The 17,305-nt window shown below is 45.1% G+C and overlaps 1 protein-coding gene across 1 annotated transcript in view; it reads left to right on the top strand.

Annotated features, from left to right (window-relative positions):
* Positions 1-17,305, top strand: part of APM1 (aminopeptidase M1) — a 52,870-nt gene that overhangs the window by 905 nt on the left and 34,660 nt on the right. The gene's annotated exons all lie outside the window — the stretch shown is intronic.

Genomic DNA, 17,305 nt, shown 5'->3' with positions numbered 1-17,305 from the left:
ATAGCGTTTCATCACAGATTTGCGTGATTCATCGATTATCGAAGCAAAGAAAACGATCCAAGGAGATGAGAAGAGTTGAAGTCTTGGATTGCAGAATGAGAGCTTTTTCTGTCCTGGCTGTTACAATTTGAGGATGGGAAGTCTGCAATGCCTAGATATACTGAGATCCAGAATAAGTATCTTGTGTTCGTGTCGACGATAAATGATTTCGTCACACGCATGCTCATCGTGGAACTGGCATTTCATTTTAAAGTCTGCTAGAGCTCCAACTTAACCGGTAATAGAGACGTTGATCTTTACTGTGGAAATCATGTGAACTGGCCAAATTTTTTCACTAGGGAGAACCCTCATCTGATTACCTTGTTTGGTGGGAAGCTATCAACATCAGTAAAAGTTTGCAACACGATAAAGAGGTGATGCGACATGCTGACAAGATTCAACTGGTGACTCATCCCTCTTTTGAACTTTAATCGGATTTTGGTAGACACCCAATGCCATTTTTGCTTCATAGAAACATCGAACCCCATTAGTATCCCGGTAGCCTAAAAACGTGTCATTATTATTTTTTGCAACCCATTTGTTGTTAGCTGCTACGGCAAAAAGGAGGGGAAAATGGGACATGCCTATCTGATTGACTGTTTTAATAGAAAAGATCCAAAGAGTTCTCTATTTAAACACACCTCAGCATTAGCATTAGAGCAAAAGAGAGACATGCATCCCATAAATCCTCTTCCACATTCTATATCAGAAAGGGACTGCAGAATGAATTGCCAATGAGAGTTGTCATATGCCCTGTCAAAATCAACCTTAATGAAGCAAACATATGGATCAGTTCCTTTGGCAAACCCAATACCCTCCACAAAGAGACGATCTAAAACGTGTCTGCCATGAGTAAATCCCTTGTGCTGCTCCTTTTCAAAATTTCATTTTGTCACTCAACCTCAAAGCTAGAGCTTGGCAAAAATCTTATAGCTGCAGTCAAGCATGGTCAATTCTGAAGTTCGTGTTTGGACCCACCTCAGAATGTGCCAATTTTTAAGTTCGTGTTTGGACCCATCCTTTGGAATTAATTGAATAATCCCACCATTAAGCTTTTTCTGAAAAGCAACCAAGCTCAAAAGCTTCTTGCCAAGCGGTGAGTTATTTTGGACTATGCAGTCCCAAAATGTCTCGTAGAACTTGTAGCCGAAACCATCTCTCTTGCGGTTGTCCCATCAGCCATAACTTCGATTGCTGCCTCTAGCCTGTCAAAAGAAAATGGTGCATCTAACTGCCTCTACTGTGTGTGTGTGTGTGTGTAACTTGTTCTCTTTCGACAGGCATTGCTTTTGTACTTTCCCGTTTTGTCCTTTATGGTGGGTTTTGATCTCGTTTGAGATTTTGCACACAGTAATTTAAAGTATCTACAAAAAAAGAAGTGTGTAATTAACTCCTCACATACAAGCCCCCATGTGAGGAGAGAGCGGGGGGTTACGCTTGTTTATGTTTTGGGGACCGATGAGAGCGGGGAGTGATTCTTGTTTGTGTGTAGGGGGATTGATGAGAGAGAAAGAGGCTGCAACTATGGGCAGCACATTGGCGGCCATTTTTGGGAAGGATAAAAGTGATAGGGTATGAAGGAGAGGAGACTCATTGATGCTGATGTACATGCATGATGGACGAGTGGATGGGGCCACAGGGATTGGACCTTTGGCACGCCCATGGCGCAAAGGTGAACTTTCAGCTGAGCTTCACGCACGAGGAGCCGGTGTGTGGTTTGGTGACATGAGTTATCAGATTGCTGTTGGCGGCAAAGGTGGATTATGTATGCCTCTGGTCCCTCCAGAAGTGTGCGGAGCTGTTAGGGGTGGAAGCCTTCTTCATGATGAAGTGGGCATGGAAGATCGGTATTTAGCCGGTATCCACCCTAGTACGTCGCTGCACAGACACCGATTAATTGCCCTCCAAACCCCCGGCAAAATCACACAAGGCAATCTTGCTGGGACATGCACACTCACAGGAGAGCCTTGTGCTCGACACCCCTGTCCTCATGAGCTGGACCATAGTGAGTTGGAACGTACACGGGCTCCACGACCATGTTCGTAGCCAGCCGCAGTACCTGATACTCCGGTAGGAATTGCAGAGGGCAATGGTAGGGTGGGCAGTGGACATCCTTATGATTCAGGAGCACATGTTTTCAGCTGCAGACATTAGACGACGTCATCACCTTCTTCTAGGGAGAGGTCCAGAGGAGTGGTCCCTCGTAGTAGGACGGAGTGGAGGGGTCTGTGAGTGCAAGGGCACAACTTGGACGACTTGATGTAGAAAGTCTTTCCCATATGAATAGATAGTCACATGTAATGTGTAATTAAATTGCAAGTGAAAGAAAAATGAGGAAGGAAAGAAAGTGCAGTCTTGTCTTGATATTTTAAGCCATGTCTCTTGAACATATTGCAATCAATTATCGCAAGTGTTATTTTATCATGTGTTCCTAGGAGACTACTATTAAAATAATAGTTTGTGATGAATAGCAGAGGAAAGAGACGATAATGTTCTTGATTAGCAATGTGTATTCACCCTTTGTGATGATCAATTTGACAGTAAGTCCCATTGAGCGATGCGCTTAAGTAAGGCAAACCTTTTCATTGGTGATGGGATGCTCTCGTCAATGAAAGCTCTCACCAAGAATTATTATAAACTTTAGGTCGTGGCCACTCTGAGGTGGGAATGTATGCGCCAACCCCTTGATGAGGAGCCTTCACAGGGTCTGGTAGAGACTGGCAGGGGGGCTCATCCGTGCTCCGCCGAGATGCAGAGAGGAGTTTGAGCGCTAGCCCCTTATATGGCACCCAGAGATTAGAGATCAGGAGGGACATATGCTCGGATAGCAGACTCACATTGGTTGGGCACAATGGGATAGTGGTCCAGCAGGGTCCTTTGGCCGTTGGAGCAGATTACCCATGGAGGTAGAGGCGAGGCTTGACGCCCCAGCGCATCTGCGAGGGGCAGGGCAGCGGATGGGCGAGATTGACTTAGCCATTCCTGAGTCCTGGTGGGAAGGACTTCGCGTTTGAAGAGACAGCAGATGGTTGGGGCAATTTTCTCGTACTGGTGTTCCCTTGAGGATGTTGATGCTGCGAGGCAGCACACACCCTGGCTTCTTCCGTGTATGACCTGGAGGCCTACTCTAGCCACTCACTGAGAGAGACCCTGAGATGGATGGGAGTCTTGATGGGATTCACTGGCAGATGATCAGAGTGGTGGGACATTTGGGGAAGGAGTGGCACATTGATCCTCCCAGTATCTCAGAGTAGGACGCCTCTAGATGGCGCCTTTGGCTGTGGGAGGGTAGATCCCTGAGGGAGGTCCAGTGGGATCCGTGAGAGTGGTTCTGGCCTTCCAGGGGCGGCCTAGCCGAGCAGGTGGATGAGGTGCCCTTCTTTTACGGATTGGCAGGAGGCTTCAAATGGACTCGTCGAGGTGGACTTCCTCCAGGGAGAGGCATTGGGTGACCCAGAGAGTGCCTCGGGACGTTCGCTCCAGGTTTTGGACGCGGTTGTAGTCCAGTTTGCGGCCTAGGAAGATTTCATACTTCTTCTGGCTGGCTGCCCACGGAGGTGTGCCCATCGGACCGTGGTTGGAGCAGATGCGAGTGGAGGGGCAGTGCCATTGCTGCTCCGATGGTGTCCTGGAGAGTATCCCGCACTGCCTGTGGAGCTGTCGTAGCGCAGCGAGGATTTGGATGGGAACCCTGAGGATCATGACACGTATGCAGAGTCTTGAGAGAGACTACACCTTGGGGATGGTGGCTTTGTTGATAGAGGGAGGACACGCGTTTCAAATTGATGAGATCTCCCCAGCCTACCGGCGGATACAGGTTCAGAGCATCCTGAGGATAGCACTCCACGAGGCAGTCCCTCCTGACAGCCTAGCTCCTCCTCCTAGGGAGGACAATGTTTGGGAGGTGGTAGCCAGCATCATGGCTTGGAACATTTGGGTGGCTTGTTGCAGTCTTGTGATGGGTGAGCACCCGGTTCCACCCTCGGCTACCCTAGTTGCCATCTGGCAGGATATCATTTACACTCTATGGTCCACTTGGGAGCATGGGACTCCAAGCTCCAGGGCGACTATAGAGAGGCGTGAGCAACACCTTCCATCCTCCACCACAAAGTCTAGCTCTGTACTCTACTCCTAGATGTCTCTCATGAACATTGTCACACCTGGGTCTGCAAACTCTATCTCAATGGGACATGGTGTTGCATCAAAGAAAAGTTCTTTTCTTACCACATTGGCTGATACCGGGTCTTTGGTCCTCCATCTTTGCTTGGTCCACCTTTTTCCTTTTCAATCTTTGGCAAAATATCTAGGCATGTCACAATAGAAGCATTTCTGCTGGTTCTTTTTGTTCTTCTTGTTTTCACTGTCAGGAACTCCACTCTTGCTCTTGTTGCCATCGTCATCCTTCTTTCTGCCGTACAACTTCATCTGTGATTCCTTCTGAAGCAACGACTGGCCCAGCCCTCACCTGTTCTCCAGCGGTAAGAGACGTCACCGACCCTTAGCAATCCCTTGGAAGCAAGCTTACTAGGAGCATGGCTAATTGGTTGGTGTAGACAGTGAGAGAAGGTGTAGTGTAGTGAAGCAGAGGTTGACATCCAGCAGGCTGCCTAGACAGCAGAGCAGAAGGAAGCTGATCCAACAGTCGACTTGATGCATAATTCGCATGAAAGACAGGTTTAACAGGTTGAATATCAGCTGCCAGCCAAGGGACAAGGATAGCGAGAGGATGCTAGCTCTAGCAGAGATCTCCTCTCCAGGATCTGTTTACCATTATTCATCAGCGCTTGCAGCCTCAGTACAGCCCTCTGCAGCACGCAGCTCCAGCAGCACCAGCAGGCCTTCAGCAGCAGATAGGGGAAAGGAAAAGAGCAGCAGTCTGCCTCTGTTCACCTAAACATACAGGGTGGGATCTCCTTTAACCTACAGCTCTCTTCCTCAGCCCTTTGGGAAGTGCATAATCCGGCCAACAGTTCCAAAATCCCATCAACACCTACAAGGCAGAATCACCCTCCTGGCTGTCCAAGCATCAATCCCTCAGACACACAAGGTTTACGCACAGCCCGGAGCTGTTACTAGCAGCCCGACTCAGCCACGCAGCTCTCACAGTCTGTCACTAGTGCCAAACCTTTGCTGCCCTCCTGGGGATACTCTAGCTGACAGAGAGACGAAGTTGACTCTTGTCTGATAGGGAATTCTGGAAGCAACTCTCTGCTGTCCAGAGTTGCTTCCAGAAGAAAATGAATGAATTTGGAGGTTCCTGGGAGGCATGCGAGTCAATCTGGCTACTCCTGGTTGAAGGCGAATTCACATGGTAGCTCCCTGGTTGATGGCGATTCAATCCTCGATTCTCCCTGGCCCAAAAATGAATTCTTCTGGAGGCTCTTTGGCACAAAATTGAATTCTTTTGGAGGCTCCTGGCACAAAAACGAATTCGTTTTGGAGCTCTCAAACAGCACAGAGACTGCTCTGGTAGTCAAAAATCAGCAAGGTGATTTAAGTATCAAGACTCGACTTTCTCTGGAGACAACAGCTCTAGCCAGAAAGAAGCCTGGGAAACGACCGTGGTCTAGTAAGAAGTGGGCAAAAGAAGACAGCAATGGCTATGAAGGTTTCTTGGATGCCAAGGCATGTGCCAAGGTCATAGGAAGCAAGACTGCTCGCAATGCAAGAAGCTCCACGAGGAGATGGCCACTCCAGTTGTCCTAGTGACCTCTTATCCAGCAAAGATGAGGTATGGAGATACTTACCTGTTTCTTATTTGGAATTTCCGGACACAAGGATGTCATGACATCACGATGTCTTGCACAAATAATGTCATCACATTCTGGCACGCAAACATTACCTTTTCCAATTAAAAAACCGTTCCAAACAAATAACTGTTCTTGAATTTCTTTTCCTTCGGAGCTTAAACCACTTGCTTCATCTTAATTGAAAAAAGACCACTTGGCTCATCAGGGCGTGCCCCTACTTGTACCTCATACCAAATATGGCTGAAATAATGATCATGAACATGTATGTCTCTAAAGGAAAAACTAAGATTAGACTCGATCTTAGTGAAGCTCGCTGTGTTCACATACTTAATGCAACTTAAAACCGCACTTGGGAGTTACTGGATCTGTCTACTGGCAAGGAAGCGATTTGAACAAAATGGGTATGCAAGTTGGAACGAAGTCAAATGGTTCCATAGACAGGTACAAAGCCCCTCTCGTTGCAAAAGGACGTGCTAAGAAGAAAGGCGTAGATTATGATGAGAACTTTGCTTTTACTTCTCGTATGATCACTGTTAGGTGTGGTCTAGACCATGGGATAAGTGGCTCATGTATACTATTACATCAGGAGCATGATCGAAGCGTACTTGGACGTGGGTGGGGGATCAAGCCCTGCATCTGCTGGTAGTGTAGTCGAGATGCTAAATGACAGGTATGTGGTTTGGGGGGGGGACTACAAAGTCATGTACCCGTGTCACAAAAGCCGAGGAGCCCAATACGTAGTCCACAGTGCTAGTGCCCCCTCCGTGTGGGAAGCAAGTAAACCCTCTAGACAATGGCCGTCGTTGAAGACCGTCATATATGCCCAGATCCTGTACTACTCGCATCTCTAGTAGGTGTCTCCCATATCTTGTCACATGCGGTGCATCCTTCGAGTATCTCACTATCCCGAGCTCTTCTGCATCCATCTTTGGCACTCTGAGGGGGTGTGACTCAAAATCAAGCAGTTCCACTTGTTTGTTTCATGTGCGTGCATTGAAGTCACCTAGGAGGAGAACCTCTCCCGTCTTGGAGAACTCCATGATATCCTCAAATATCGTCTCATACAGGCTATGACCATGTGTAGTGACCTCATGCGCGTATGATGTGTTCGGGGGGAAGTAGCATACTGCAATAAAGAGTGGTTCCCTGTCATAGTAGCTAGTCCCTGCTATGCGTGATGGAGTTTATGGTTTTCAATCTTATGAGTGACTATCGTGAGATTGAAACTGCACTATGTTGTGTTTTTAGAGGATGAGTTTGGGAATTTTCTGGATTCATCTAGGTATATATTGCAATAAAGAGTGGTTTTGTATTAGGTGGCTGAAACCACACTGACATATGCTGTGGGTGCTCGTCCTTCCACATCACAGGGATAAATGGTCTCAAGTGATTGGAAAAGAGCTACCATCCCTCTAGAACCTTGTAATCCACTCTCTCTCCTTATGTCCTGTTTGTGGGTTGACTCCTAAGTGTATCTTGTGGACCATGGCTAGTCCTCTCTCTGGACTCTCATGTGTCTCAGTATAGAATATCATCTCTTTGTCGGTGCAAGTCCCTGAAAACTGCTTGGATTGGACCATAGGTGCCATTGCAGTTTCATACCACTATCTTCAGTTCGTGCTGTTCGTCTACTTGAAATGGACAACAACAAAACCTAAACCAATCATGGGCAATGGCACGCTTTTGTTCCACCCATCCAACCTCTGTGTTAGCAAGCTCAAATGAAAATCACGTGTGCTCTTCCTGCATGCTATACACAAAGCCCTCAGTTTCCTAGATGATTCTACATGCCACATGTCAATATTCTTGGTTCCTTTCTTGCTACACCATTTTACCCCTCTTGGAGTACGTTTATTACATTTGCCCCTTGGCTTTACACATTTTGGTGCACCTAGGACCATGACCTTTAGAACCATCTAGTCAGTGCTAATTCGCCCTCACCGAGGACCTTGACATTGATTCCTTTAACCATATATTTGAAGCACAATGAAATATAATACGAAAGTTGGTCCTCTAAAATGTCCACCGATCCTTTCGAGGTCATGTTATCTCGGCTTGAGCATAACATTCCTTTAGGTATCAGTGTCCTCGATGACAAAATTTGGGAATGCTCTCCACATCTGGTACACGGATTCCCAAGGTAGCCTAAGATAGAGGTAGACCATGCCATGAAATCAACACCTTGGGTATCTTCCGATTGCGTACTTGCATTGCTCCTCGGTCTAGGATTCTTATTGGTTTGTGTCGTGCAATATCCTCTATCTCCTGAAACAAGGCAACACCCTCGATTAATGAGTCTCCTCGGTGCAAAAAATTCTTTAAATGAGAAACATGAAACACTGGGTCCACCTTACAACCTTGTGGTAATTTCAATTTATAGGCCACCTTGCCTATTCTTTTAAGAATTAACCATGGCCCACAATATTGGGGTGATAACTTAGCACACTCTCTTGCAGTCAAAGACTTGGAGTGTGAAGGAATTCTAAGAAAAACTTTTTCTCCTTCCTTAAATTCCCTAAAAGATCTATTTTCATCTGCATATGCTTTAGCTCTACCAATAGCTTGGTTTAACTCTCGCAAGTGCGAGCATCTCCCGCATCTAAACAACATAGTTTGTGGTACTAGGTACTTTCTGGGGTATTCCAACCTTAGTTGGATTTGCTAGTCTATAACCATAGCTCAGCTTAAACGGACTCATTCATGTTTTCTATCATTTGAGACAAATTCCAATAGTAGTAACCACGTGTCCCATGTATGTTGCCTCAATGAAACTTATGCTGTAAGCATATCCTCTAAGTCTGGTTGACTATTTCCATCTGACCATTCGTTTCAATATGATCCCCACTACTCATTCCCAACTCAGTCCCTAGTGCCTCAAACACTGCAGTCCAAAAATGACCAGTAAATTTAACGTACCTGTTTGACACTATGGATCTGGGTAATCTATGTAGACGAAATATATGTATTGCCACTTGCAGGCATAACGGATTCCCTAGTTGTGTTAGAAATATGGTGGAGGGAGAGGGAGAGAAGGTTAGGGTGTGAGGAAATGATACATGAATGAAAATATAATGAAAGGTTATCTTATACATAATCATGAGAAGTACAAGCCTTATATAGGCTACTCACTCACACACTAGCACCTCGTGCATATGGGATAAGTCCCATAATGACACGTGGCACTCACACATGACTCACACACATGAACTAGTACTAGATCACCTAGTACTACACACTAACACATCACATCACCACACTCTTTGGCTATGATATTTCCAACACCCCCCTTTAGAGCAAAGAGTGTGAGACCTAACACGCAAAGAGTAGACCGATCCCCCCTCCACCGCAATACTGCAAAGAGCAAGTCCAACTATCCAACACCTCCCGTGTGATAGTGACTTCTCAGTCAGCTTGTGACCGGCAAGGGTAGAGCATCACTCGTCACCCCCCCTTACTCTGAATTGGGTGGGGTCAATACCATCAAACCAAAGTAATTGGGTGGGGACAACCCAAGGCATAGTACCTCTTATTGACTCCAAATACATTCAGTCCAACTATCCAACACCTCCCGTGTGATAGTGACTTCTCAGTCAGCTTGTGACCGGCAAGGGTAGAGCATCACTCGTCACCCCCCCCTTACTCTGAATTGGGTGGGGTCAATACCATCAAACCAAAGTAAAAGACAATACATTCATTTTTGGGGGACAACCCAGGGCATAGTACCTCTTATTGACTCCAAATACATTCAGTTTAGAGGGACAACTCAAATGAAGTGAGCAATCTTGGTAAGACGATCAACCACCACAAGGATAGAGTCATATCCCCCTTGTGTTGTAGGCAGACCAACTGTAAAGTCCATGAAAATGCTCTCTCATCTATCTAATGGTATTTCCAAGGGCTGTAAAAGGCCAGGTGGCTTCACCTGCTCACTTGACACTAAAAACAGCGTCACATATTTATGTCTCGCTTCACGAGCTTGACACCTAGATGTCCTGTACACGGTATTGTTGAATGACCCTCTGATGGAGGTCACTTTGATTAGGTACTACTAGCTTGCCATTTCGTTTCAGCATACAATCCGCTATGGTATATCTTGCATAGGTTTGGCCTTTTTTGGATGCCATGTCATCCTTTTCCCGGGGTTCAAGCACATAAGCCTTAGGCCAGACGAACTCGTCTACTTTCTGAGTTTCTCTAATCTCGGTCATTAGAGCACTCTCTAATAGCTTGAAACTCATATTATGCATAATGCTCGACAACGCATCGGCAACTTTATTTTCCTTCCCCCTTCGGTACCGAATGGTCATGTTAGCTTGGCAGTCTCTCAAGTTAGGCTGTTTACAAAAATGTTTTAGAGTATCATGATGTACATCTATGTAGAATTCTGAACCATACAAAAAATGCCTCCATGTTGTCAAAGCATGGACAACAACGTACAACTCTAATTCATGAGTTGGCCAATTTCGTTGAGAGGGAGAAAGCTTCTTGCTTTCAAAAGCTACTGGCCTTCCCTCTTGGAGGAGAACTGCTCCTACCGCAATGCCACTTGCATCAATTTCTATGAAAAATGGTTTTTGTGGATCAACAATTTTAAACACTTGCCCTAAGACCACAACTTGTTTTATGGCGTAAAACTTTCTTGTTGATTTTGTCCCCATATAAAAGGTACTTTATCTGAGGTCAGATCAGTCAATGGCGATGCTATCTTGGAATATTCTTTGATATTCCCAAGAATGATTGCAAGGCGGCTAAACTCTGAGGGATAGGCCAAGTCAGTATCGAAGCCACTTTCTTTGGATCCATTTCCACCCCATCAGGGGTAATAATGAGTCCTAGATATTCAAGTTTTACCATGCAGAATACAGCTTTCTTTTTACTTACATACAGACTGGCTTTCCTCAAAGTACCGAACACTATTCTTAAGTATTTACCATGCTCAGCAATACTTTCGTTGAAAATAAGGATATCGTCAATAAATGTACTACAAACTGCCCGATATATGGGTGTAGTAAAAATCATTCATAAGCATGATGAATATAGCTAGAGCATTGGTAAGTTTAAACGGCATTACCTAAAACTCATAATGTCCATACTTGCTTCTAAAAGCAGTTTTATGCACATTCTCGGCAATTGCTTCATCTAGAGAGTTTGCGTACTTAGCCCGAATTTCCATCTTGATCCTATCATTCACTCCAAAAATAAAATTCTTTACTTGTGCCGACTGAGGAAGAGGTTCATAAACCTTCATTAAACATTCTCTAAATTTATCAGTGTATTGAGCCACTGAGAACTTTCTCTGATGAAGGCTTGTATATTGATCCCAAGCTTGGGATCCTTCGTCAGATGGTAAGAAATGTTTTCTACATTCTTTCTTGAACCCCCCAAGTAGTGGATGCCAATCCATCCTTGTGCTGATTAATCCACCATCTATCCGCTGCCTCATTAGACATATGCGTGGCCTCACGGATTTTCTTCATGTCATTCTTGATTTCACAAATGACGAAAGCCTCTTCCCATTTGTGCAACCAGGTTTTTATGACATCAGAGCTAGGGTCAGTCACCCGACCATATACTTTTGTAGCCTATAATTGGCAATATTAGGTATCTTAGTCCTTCTAGACTTCGCCGTATGAACACTGCTTTCATTCTCCATTCGAGGTTTTTCTTTATCCTCATGGGATGGTCTAGTAGACATTCTGTAAACCATTTTTTGAAGTTCGGATTGTGCTAAGTTTGCTTGTAGTTGCTGAGGTAGAATCTGTTGTAAGGCATCCTCTAATAGAGCAATCCTACCTGATAGTGTGTGCACCGTTGGACGCGACACTTGCTAGATCGGCTTGACCTCCGATTTTATGGGATCCACCCTTGAGGCCTCTTCTTTAACCTCCATTGCTATAGTAGCCTTTATCCATAGAGCCTTAGATATAATAGATTTAACCCTGCTTGGGTTGGTTGAGTTATTGATCCGAATAGGGAGAAATAAACACAATAAAAAATGGCGCATCCTTACCAGGCTTGTTGCCAATACAACAAGACTCAAAAACACGTAATATTCTGGAGCATCGTAGCTCCTCAGACACAGTATCTTCCAAGCATCAAAGCTTGGAAATATTTGGCATCATAGCCAATCAATCCCAAACATCCATAGCTCAGAATGCCCAATCTTGATTAGGTAGATTATCAATGACCATTCCTGCAGTTTCTTCAGATGTCGATTCCTTTGCTAGACACGCATTAGTCTTCTCTCTTTTCATTTCTTCGTCCTTTTGCTTCTTGATACAGAACCTCTCGATGTGTCCCGGTTTACCACAATAGTAGCAGGCCCGCTTATCTTTCGTTGAAACTCTTTTATCTTTTACTGCATATGCAGTATCTCCGGTGTATGTGTTCTCCTTAGCCATAAGCAAGCCAACGCAATCGATAAAATCAGCTTCATCATCTAGCCTTAGAATGTGTGCTATTTCGAAATATCTGGAAGGAAGGCTTTTTAAGAGAATTGCTTTTCTAATCATCATCTTCGGTCTTCGATCCAAGATCCTGGAGCTGCTTCAACACTGACTGCATGCGATTCAAAAAGGTGGCGAGATCCTCATTATCATTCATATGCAGGTCATACAATTGTTGCTTTAAATTGGCTTTGGAATGGCGCATCTTCACCCTGAATAGTGCCTCAAGTATTACCCAATTGGCTGCAGTAGACTTCGTCATTTCCAGGTGATGAAAGTATTCTTCTCCCAAAGCGTGGTCCATCATTCCCATGGCTTTATCATTCTGCTTCCTCCAAGCCCGTTTCTCAGCTTCTCCTGACGTTGGTTCTTTCTCCTTGCCAGACACCACGTCCCAAAGACCCTTCTGCATGAACCAGAGCTTGGTGGAGAGTTGCCAGCTTGCAAAGTTCCTTCTTTTGAATTTGACAGTCGACCCCAAAGTCTTGGTCTTCTTCACCGACTCCATAGATTTGTGTGACTATACCCAGTTGGTCTTGAAAACAAACTTCATCCAAAATATCCAAGGCAGATCTCCTTCGTTGTTGAACTCTCTTGCTCCTTGGTCTCTTAACTATTTGTGGAAATACAACCAGCTCAGTAGCGACTCTTCTGGCGAATCGTCTCGACATACAGGACACGCTCGAAATCTTAGACGAACTAAAAAATAGCTCTCTCACCTGCTCTAATACCAAATGTTGGATATCAAATGAATGCACAGCTCTATATCGTAAGATCCACTCCTCACATAAACGCTGAAAGAAGCTTTTAACAATTGGATATATTACTCACGACGAAAGATGTCAAAACTGACTCAAAATGAACGTAGATTCTCCACCAAACTTCTGCCTCAACTCTATTGAGTTTATTGGCCTATTACAAACATAAAATGACTCTACTAACTGTAGGATCGATTGAAAAGAGAGAGTGCAGGTTGCAAAAGAGTCGATGGATTAGCCGTCACGTCAAACTAGGATAGTGAAAAAAAGGAGTACAAGGTACTTGTACCTAGACCTAGGACTAAGTGTCCTATGTGGCCTAAAAGGCACTAACACTACAAGTGCCTATATTTATGCCTACAAGGCACATACCATGGACTATAGGGCATTACTAGAACCACCAGGAGATGGCCTACAAACCCCCCTCCATGGGATGGGCTGAAGTACTTTGGAAACGTCTCGTCAAAGTCTCCCTGAATCCCAAAGAACAGAAACAGAAAGGCCCTGCCACTGAAGCCAGGTCGAAGAGTCCTAGGGCAAGAATGAATCTGCGAGCCGACAATACGGTGAACCGATGAAAACTGAGTCATGCTCATAAGCTGTCTAGCAATCTCGCTGTCAAGTAACTCAGCTGACCAGCTTTCGCTCCCCCGAGATCGAAAGCTACCTGCAGAGAAACGAAGAACGTGCCCCTCTCTGGAGAGAGTAACAGATCCCAAGTACTCCTCTACCTCCTCTGACCGTCGGCAAAACACCGGTAGAAGTTCCAATCGAGTGAGGGAGTCTGTGATAACCCCCCGAGCCAAAAAGGGCCAAAACTCAACGGGCAGATCTCTGTCAACCATCCTGGGGTGAGGTCTAGGAGTCAGAAGAGCTGAAAGGGGCTGAGCCGTCCTGACTCTGCTCCTGGAATAGGTGAGAGGGAGAGGAAGAATCTGCGACGAGGTGCCTGTCCGCGTGGGTGACTGATACTCTCGCTCGATCTCGTCTGCTAGGATCTCCCAATCCTCACGCCTGTCTGGGTACTGAGCAAAATCTATGACGGCATTCGCAAAAGATCTGGATAAACTAGGAGTGAAAAGCTGCGAGGACGAGGCTGTACTGGGAGGGGTGTCTAAAAGGACGCTCCGCATAGCAACAAAGGAAGGTATTGTGCGACGGGGATGTGAAAGGGGTCTCGAGGGAACCTCGTACATGCGCATGAGATCCTGGGACGGGCTCTGACTCTAACTTGTGTCGTAAAATACCACTCTCTCAACAATACCTTGTATTTTTTGGTCATGGTGGCACATGTTTATCCAAAAGGATATAGCCACCTATGAATGTACAAGGGATGTCAAATCATGTAACAAAGGGAACCAAGTGTAAAGCCTGTCGAAAGACTTCGAACTTGGGACGAGGAAGTGGCTTTGTAAACATATCTGCTATGTTGTCCTCTGTGGGAAGATAGGACAACTCTATGTCTCCTGCTGACAACTGCTCCCGAACATAATGATAATGAACTTCAATATGCTTGGTATGCGCATGAAACACTGGGTTACGCGCAATGGCCAAAGCACTCTGGCTGTTAGTGTAGACAATAGTGAAGGATGTCTGGCGAATACCAAGATTTGTAAGTAACTGTCGAAGCCAAACACACTCTATTGTAGCGGTGAAAGCTGCCCTGTACTCAGCCTCACAGCTAGATGTGGCAACTGTTGGTTGCTTCTTGCTGAGCCAAGAGATACATGAATTGCCAAGCAAAAAACAATTGCCAGTAGTGGTGCTGACAAGCTGTGAATTTGGCACCACCTTATCAATGTTGGCAAGTTGTTCCATGAGGTCCTTGACCTTTGTTAGGTATGCATCCATAGAGTCACCTTCATTCATGTTGACTTCCTGGAATTGCCTTCTTAAATATGCAACACGTGCCTCATTGCGAATCTGATAGAGAGAAGCCAATTTATCCCAAGCATCCTTTGCTGTCCTGCAAGACCGGATGTGTGGAATAATGATTCTCTTGCATGATAAAGCAATACATGAATGTGCATTTGCATCTCTTTCATCCCATCTTGACTGTTCCTGAGTTGGAAGAGCAGCAGCAGGAGTGCTAGAATATGAGGCATCAGGAGGAGTACCCCCTGCAGAGGGACCAGCAGTAGAGGCAACCACTGTAGAGCATTGGCTGGCCTCAGATCAACCCCAAAAACAATATTCTACAAATGCTTTGCAACAAGAATATGTTTCATGAGATAAGACCACATCGGATAGTTGGTGCCATCCAACTTATCATCTTCACGAAGAACGCCAAATAGATCTTGATTGTTCCCAACCATAGCAAATGTGATACCCTGAAAAAGACCTGAAAACCCAAAAGCCTCAAGGCTATCACTGCAGAAAAAGCCTACGTCTCTCATCGGAACACGACTCGAAGTCCTAAGCTACACATATACTACAAACGACAACCCCGATATATCTGTAGGTGACATGTTCACTGCAAAAACAGCAAATCTGGCAAAAGCCCCAAATTTAATGAGGGCAAATAGGCCAAAAAGAGGGCAAATGCAGAAAAGCCCCAAATTTTGCTGAATTGTTTTGCAAATGTGACCCAATGTATGATAATCTGACCCAATGTATAGCCTCAAGGCTTGAAACTGCAAAAGTATGAGTTACTGTCCCAAACACCAGTTGAAATTGAGCTTCCAACACAAAAGCCCCAAATTTTGTTGACCTGAGTGATGACGTGGCACAATGTGACAGTCCTGAACCTGAAATTAACTGAAAACTTAAATTTTTGGAAGGATTTCAGTTGTCAACCTTGTCCAAAGTATTGTATTGACAGGTTGAAGGTCCAGATGTCAAAAGCCCTAAATTTTTCTGTTGGAAATTAGGGTTTGACAGTAAAAACTGTCAAAAAACAGTAAGACTGCAAGAAATTTCACACGTGCCAAATGCTGTACCAAATCCCGGAGCAAATACAACTGTATGGATGCCACTATGGAAACATGTACGATGCTTGTACGGAGGCTGTACGATGCCTGTACGGAGGCAGGTATTGGACAAGTACGATGTACTGAATGCAATACGAAGCAGATAACTGAATCCAACGTATGGATGTATGGATGCAGTTACGAGGTAAGTACGGTGTATTGAACAGGTACAGTGTTGGTATGTTGTACGAAAATTGTACGGCACAGTACTATTGTACGGATACAGGTACGAGGCATGTACGGAACACAGCGTACGTCTATACGGGAAGTGCAGCGCAATGAAGCACAGTACTGTATGCAGGTACGGACGTACGACGCATGTACGTTGTACGACATCACATGTACAGCAATGTACGGCGAGTGTACGGATCGCAGGTACAGGTAGATGTACGGGGGCAGCTGGTACGAAAAATGTACGGGTAGTTGTACAGAACTATATGGGGACAGGAAGTAGATCCGGGCTCTGATACCACTGTAGGATCGATTGGTTATAGCAAGAGGGGGGGGGGCATGTGAGTTCATTGATGTATGTTGGTCAGGCATGTTATCACTAGACCACCGAGTCTTTGTACATCCATGCATGATAAGCCTCTGAGCCACACTTGGTGAGCCTCTGAGTCTTTTGTACCATGCTCACCAGCCTCTGCGCTATGCTTACTTGCCTCTGAGATTGTTTCAAGACCATGTACTATTTGAGTCCTTATAGCGTACATCACCATGGCTATTGAAGATGTCTCACATACCTTCCGCCCTCACTCCGTAGGAGGGAATGTTGGAAATACGGAGTTTTAGGTGTCAGTCTAGGGGTTTATGTGAGTTTAAGTGAGGTTTTGTCATTTTAGGGTTTATGTCCCAAGCCCTAATTTTTAGGGTTAGAGTTCAGCAGTCCTAACCTATAAAAGTCAGTTTGTTTTCAGTTTTCATCATTATGCAATACATGGATTTCATTTGTGTGCTCTCTTGGGGAAACCATATTTCTAACAAAGACTTCGTGCAGCCCCCCTAAAACACTCTGGCTCCCATAGATCTTTGTGTATATTTTTAAATGGGAAAAGGGTTATTAGGGAAGGTTTGGAGTCTTAAAAAGGCTCCGAATTAGTCTTTTCTAATTGTAAGGAAGTAGTGAGGGATTTGAGGTACACCAACGAGATGCTCCATTTTGTGGTCCCAAGCCATGTTGAGGTGGCATGTGCATTTACTATGCCTAAGTCCATAGGTGGTTTCAATTTGAAAAGTGGAAGTCGAAGGAATACCATGGATTTGATAAGAAAACCGCCAGGATTGGGGAGGGAGAACCATGTATTGCCATGTGAGAACCGTGTGTTGCCGTTTGTTCAAAAATT

Source organism: Dipteris shenzhenensis, chromosome 1 (genome assembly GCF_047967505.1).
Source record: "Dipteris shenzhenensis isolate YYH24624 ecotype China chromosome 1, Dip_SZ_1.0, whole genome shotgun sequence".
NCBI lineage: Eukaryota > Viridiplantae > Streptophyta > Polypodiopsida > Gleicheniales > Dipteridaceae > Dipteris > Dipteris shenzhenensis.
The sequence above is the reverse complement of the archived record's forward strand: the minus strand, read 5'-3'. Positions and strand labels throughout refer to the sequence as shown.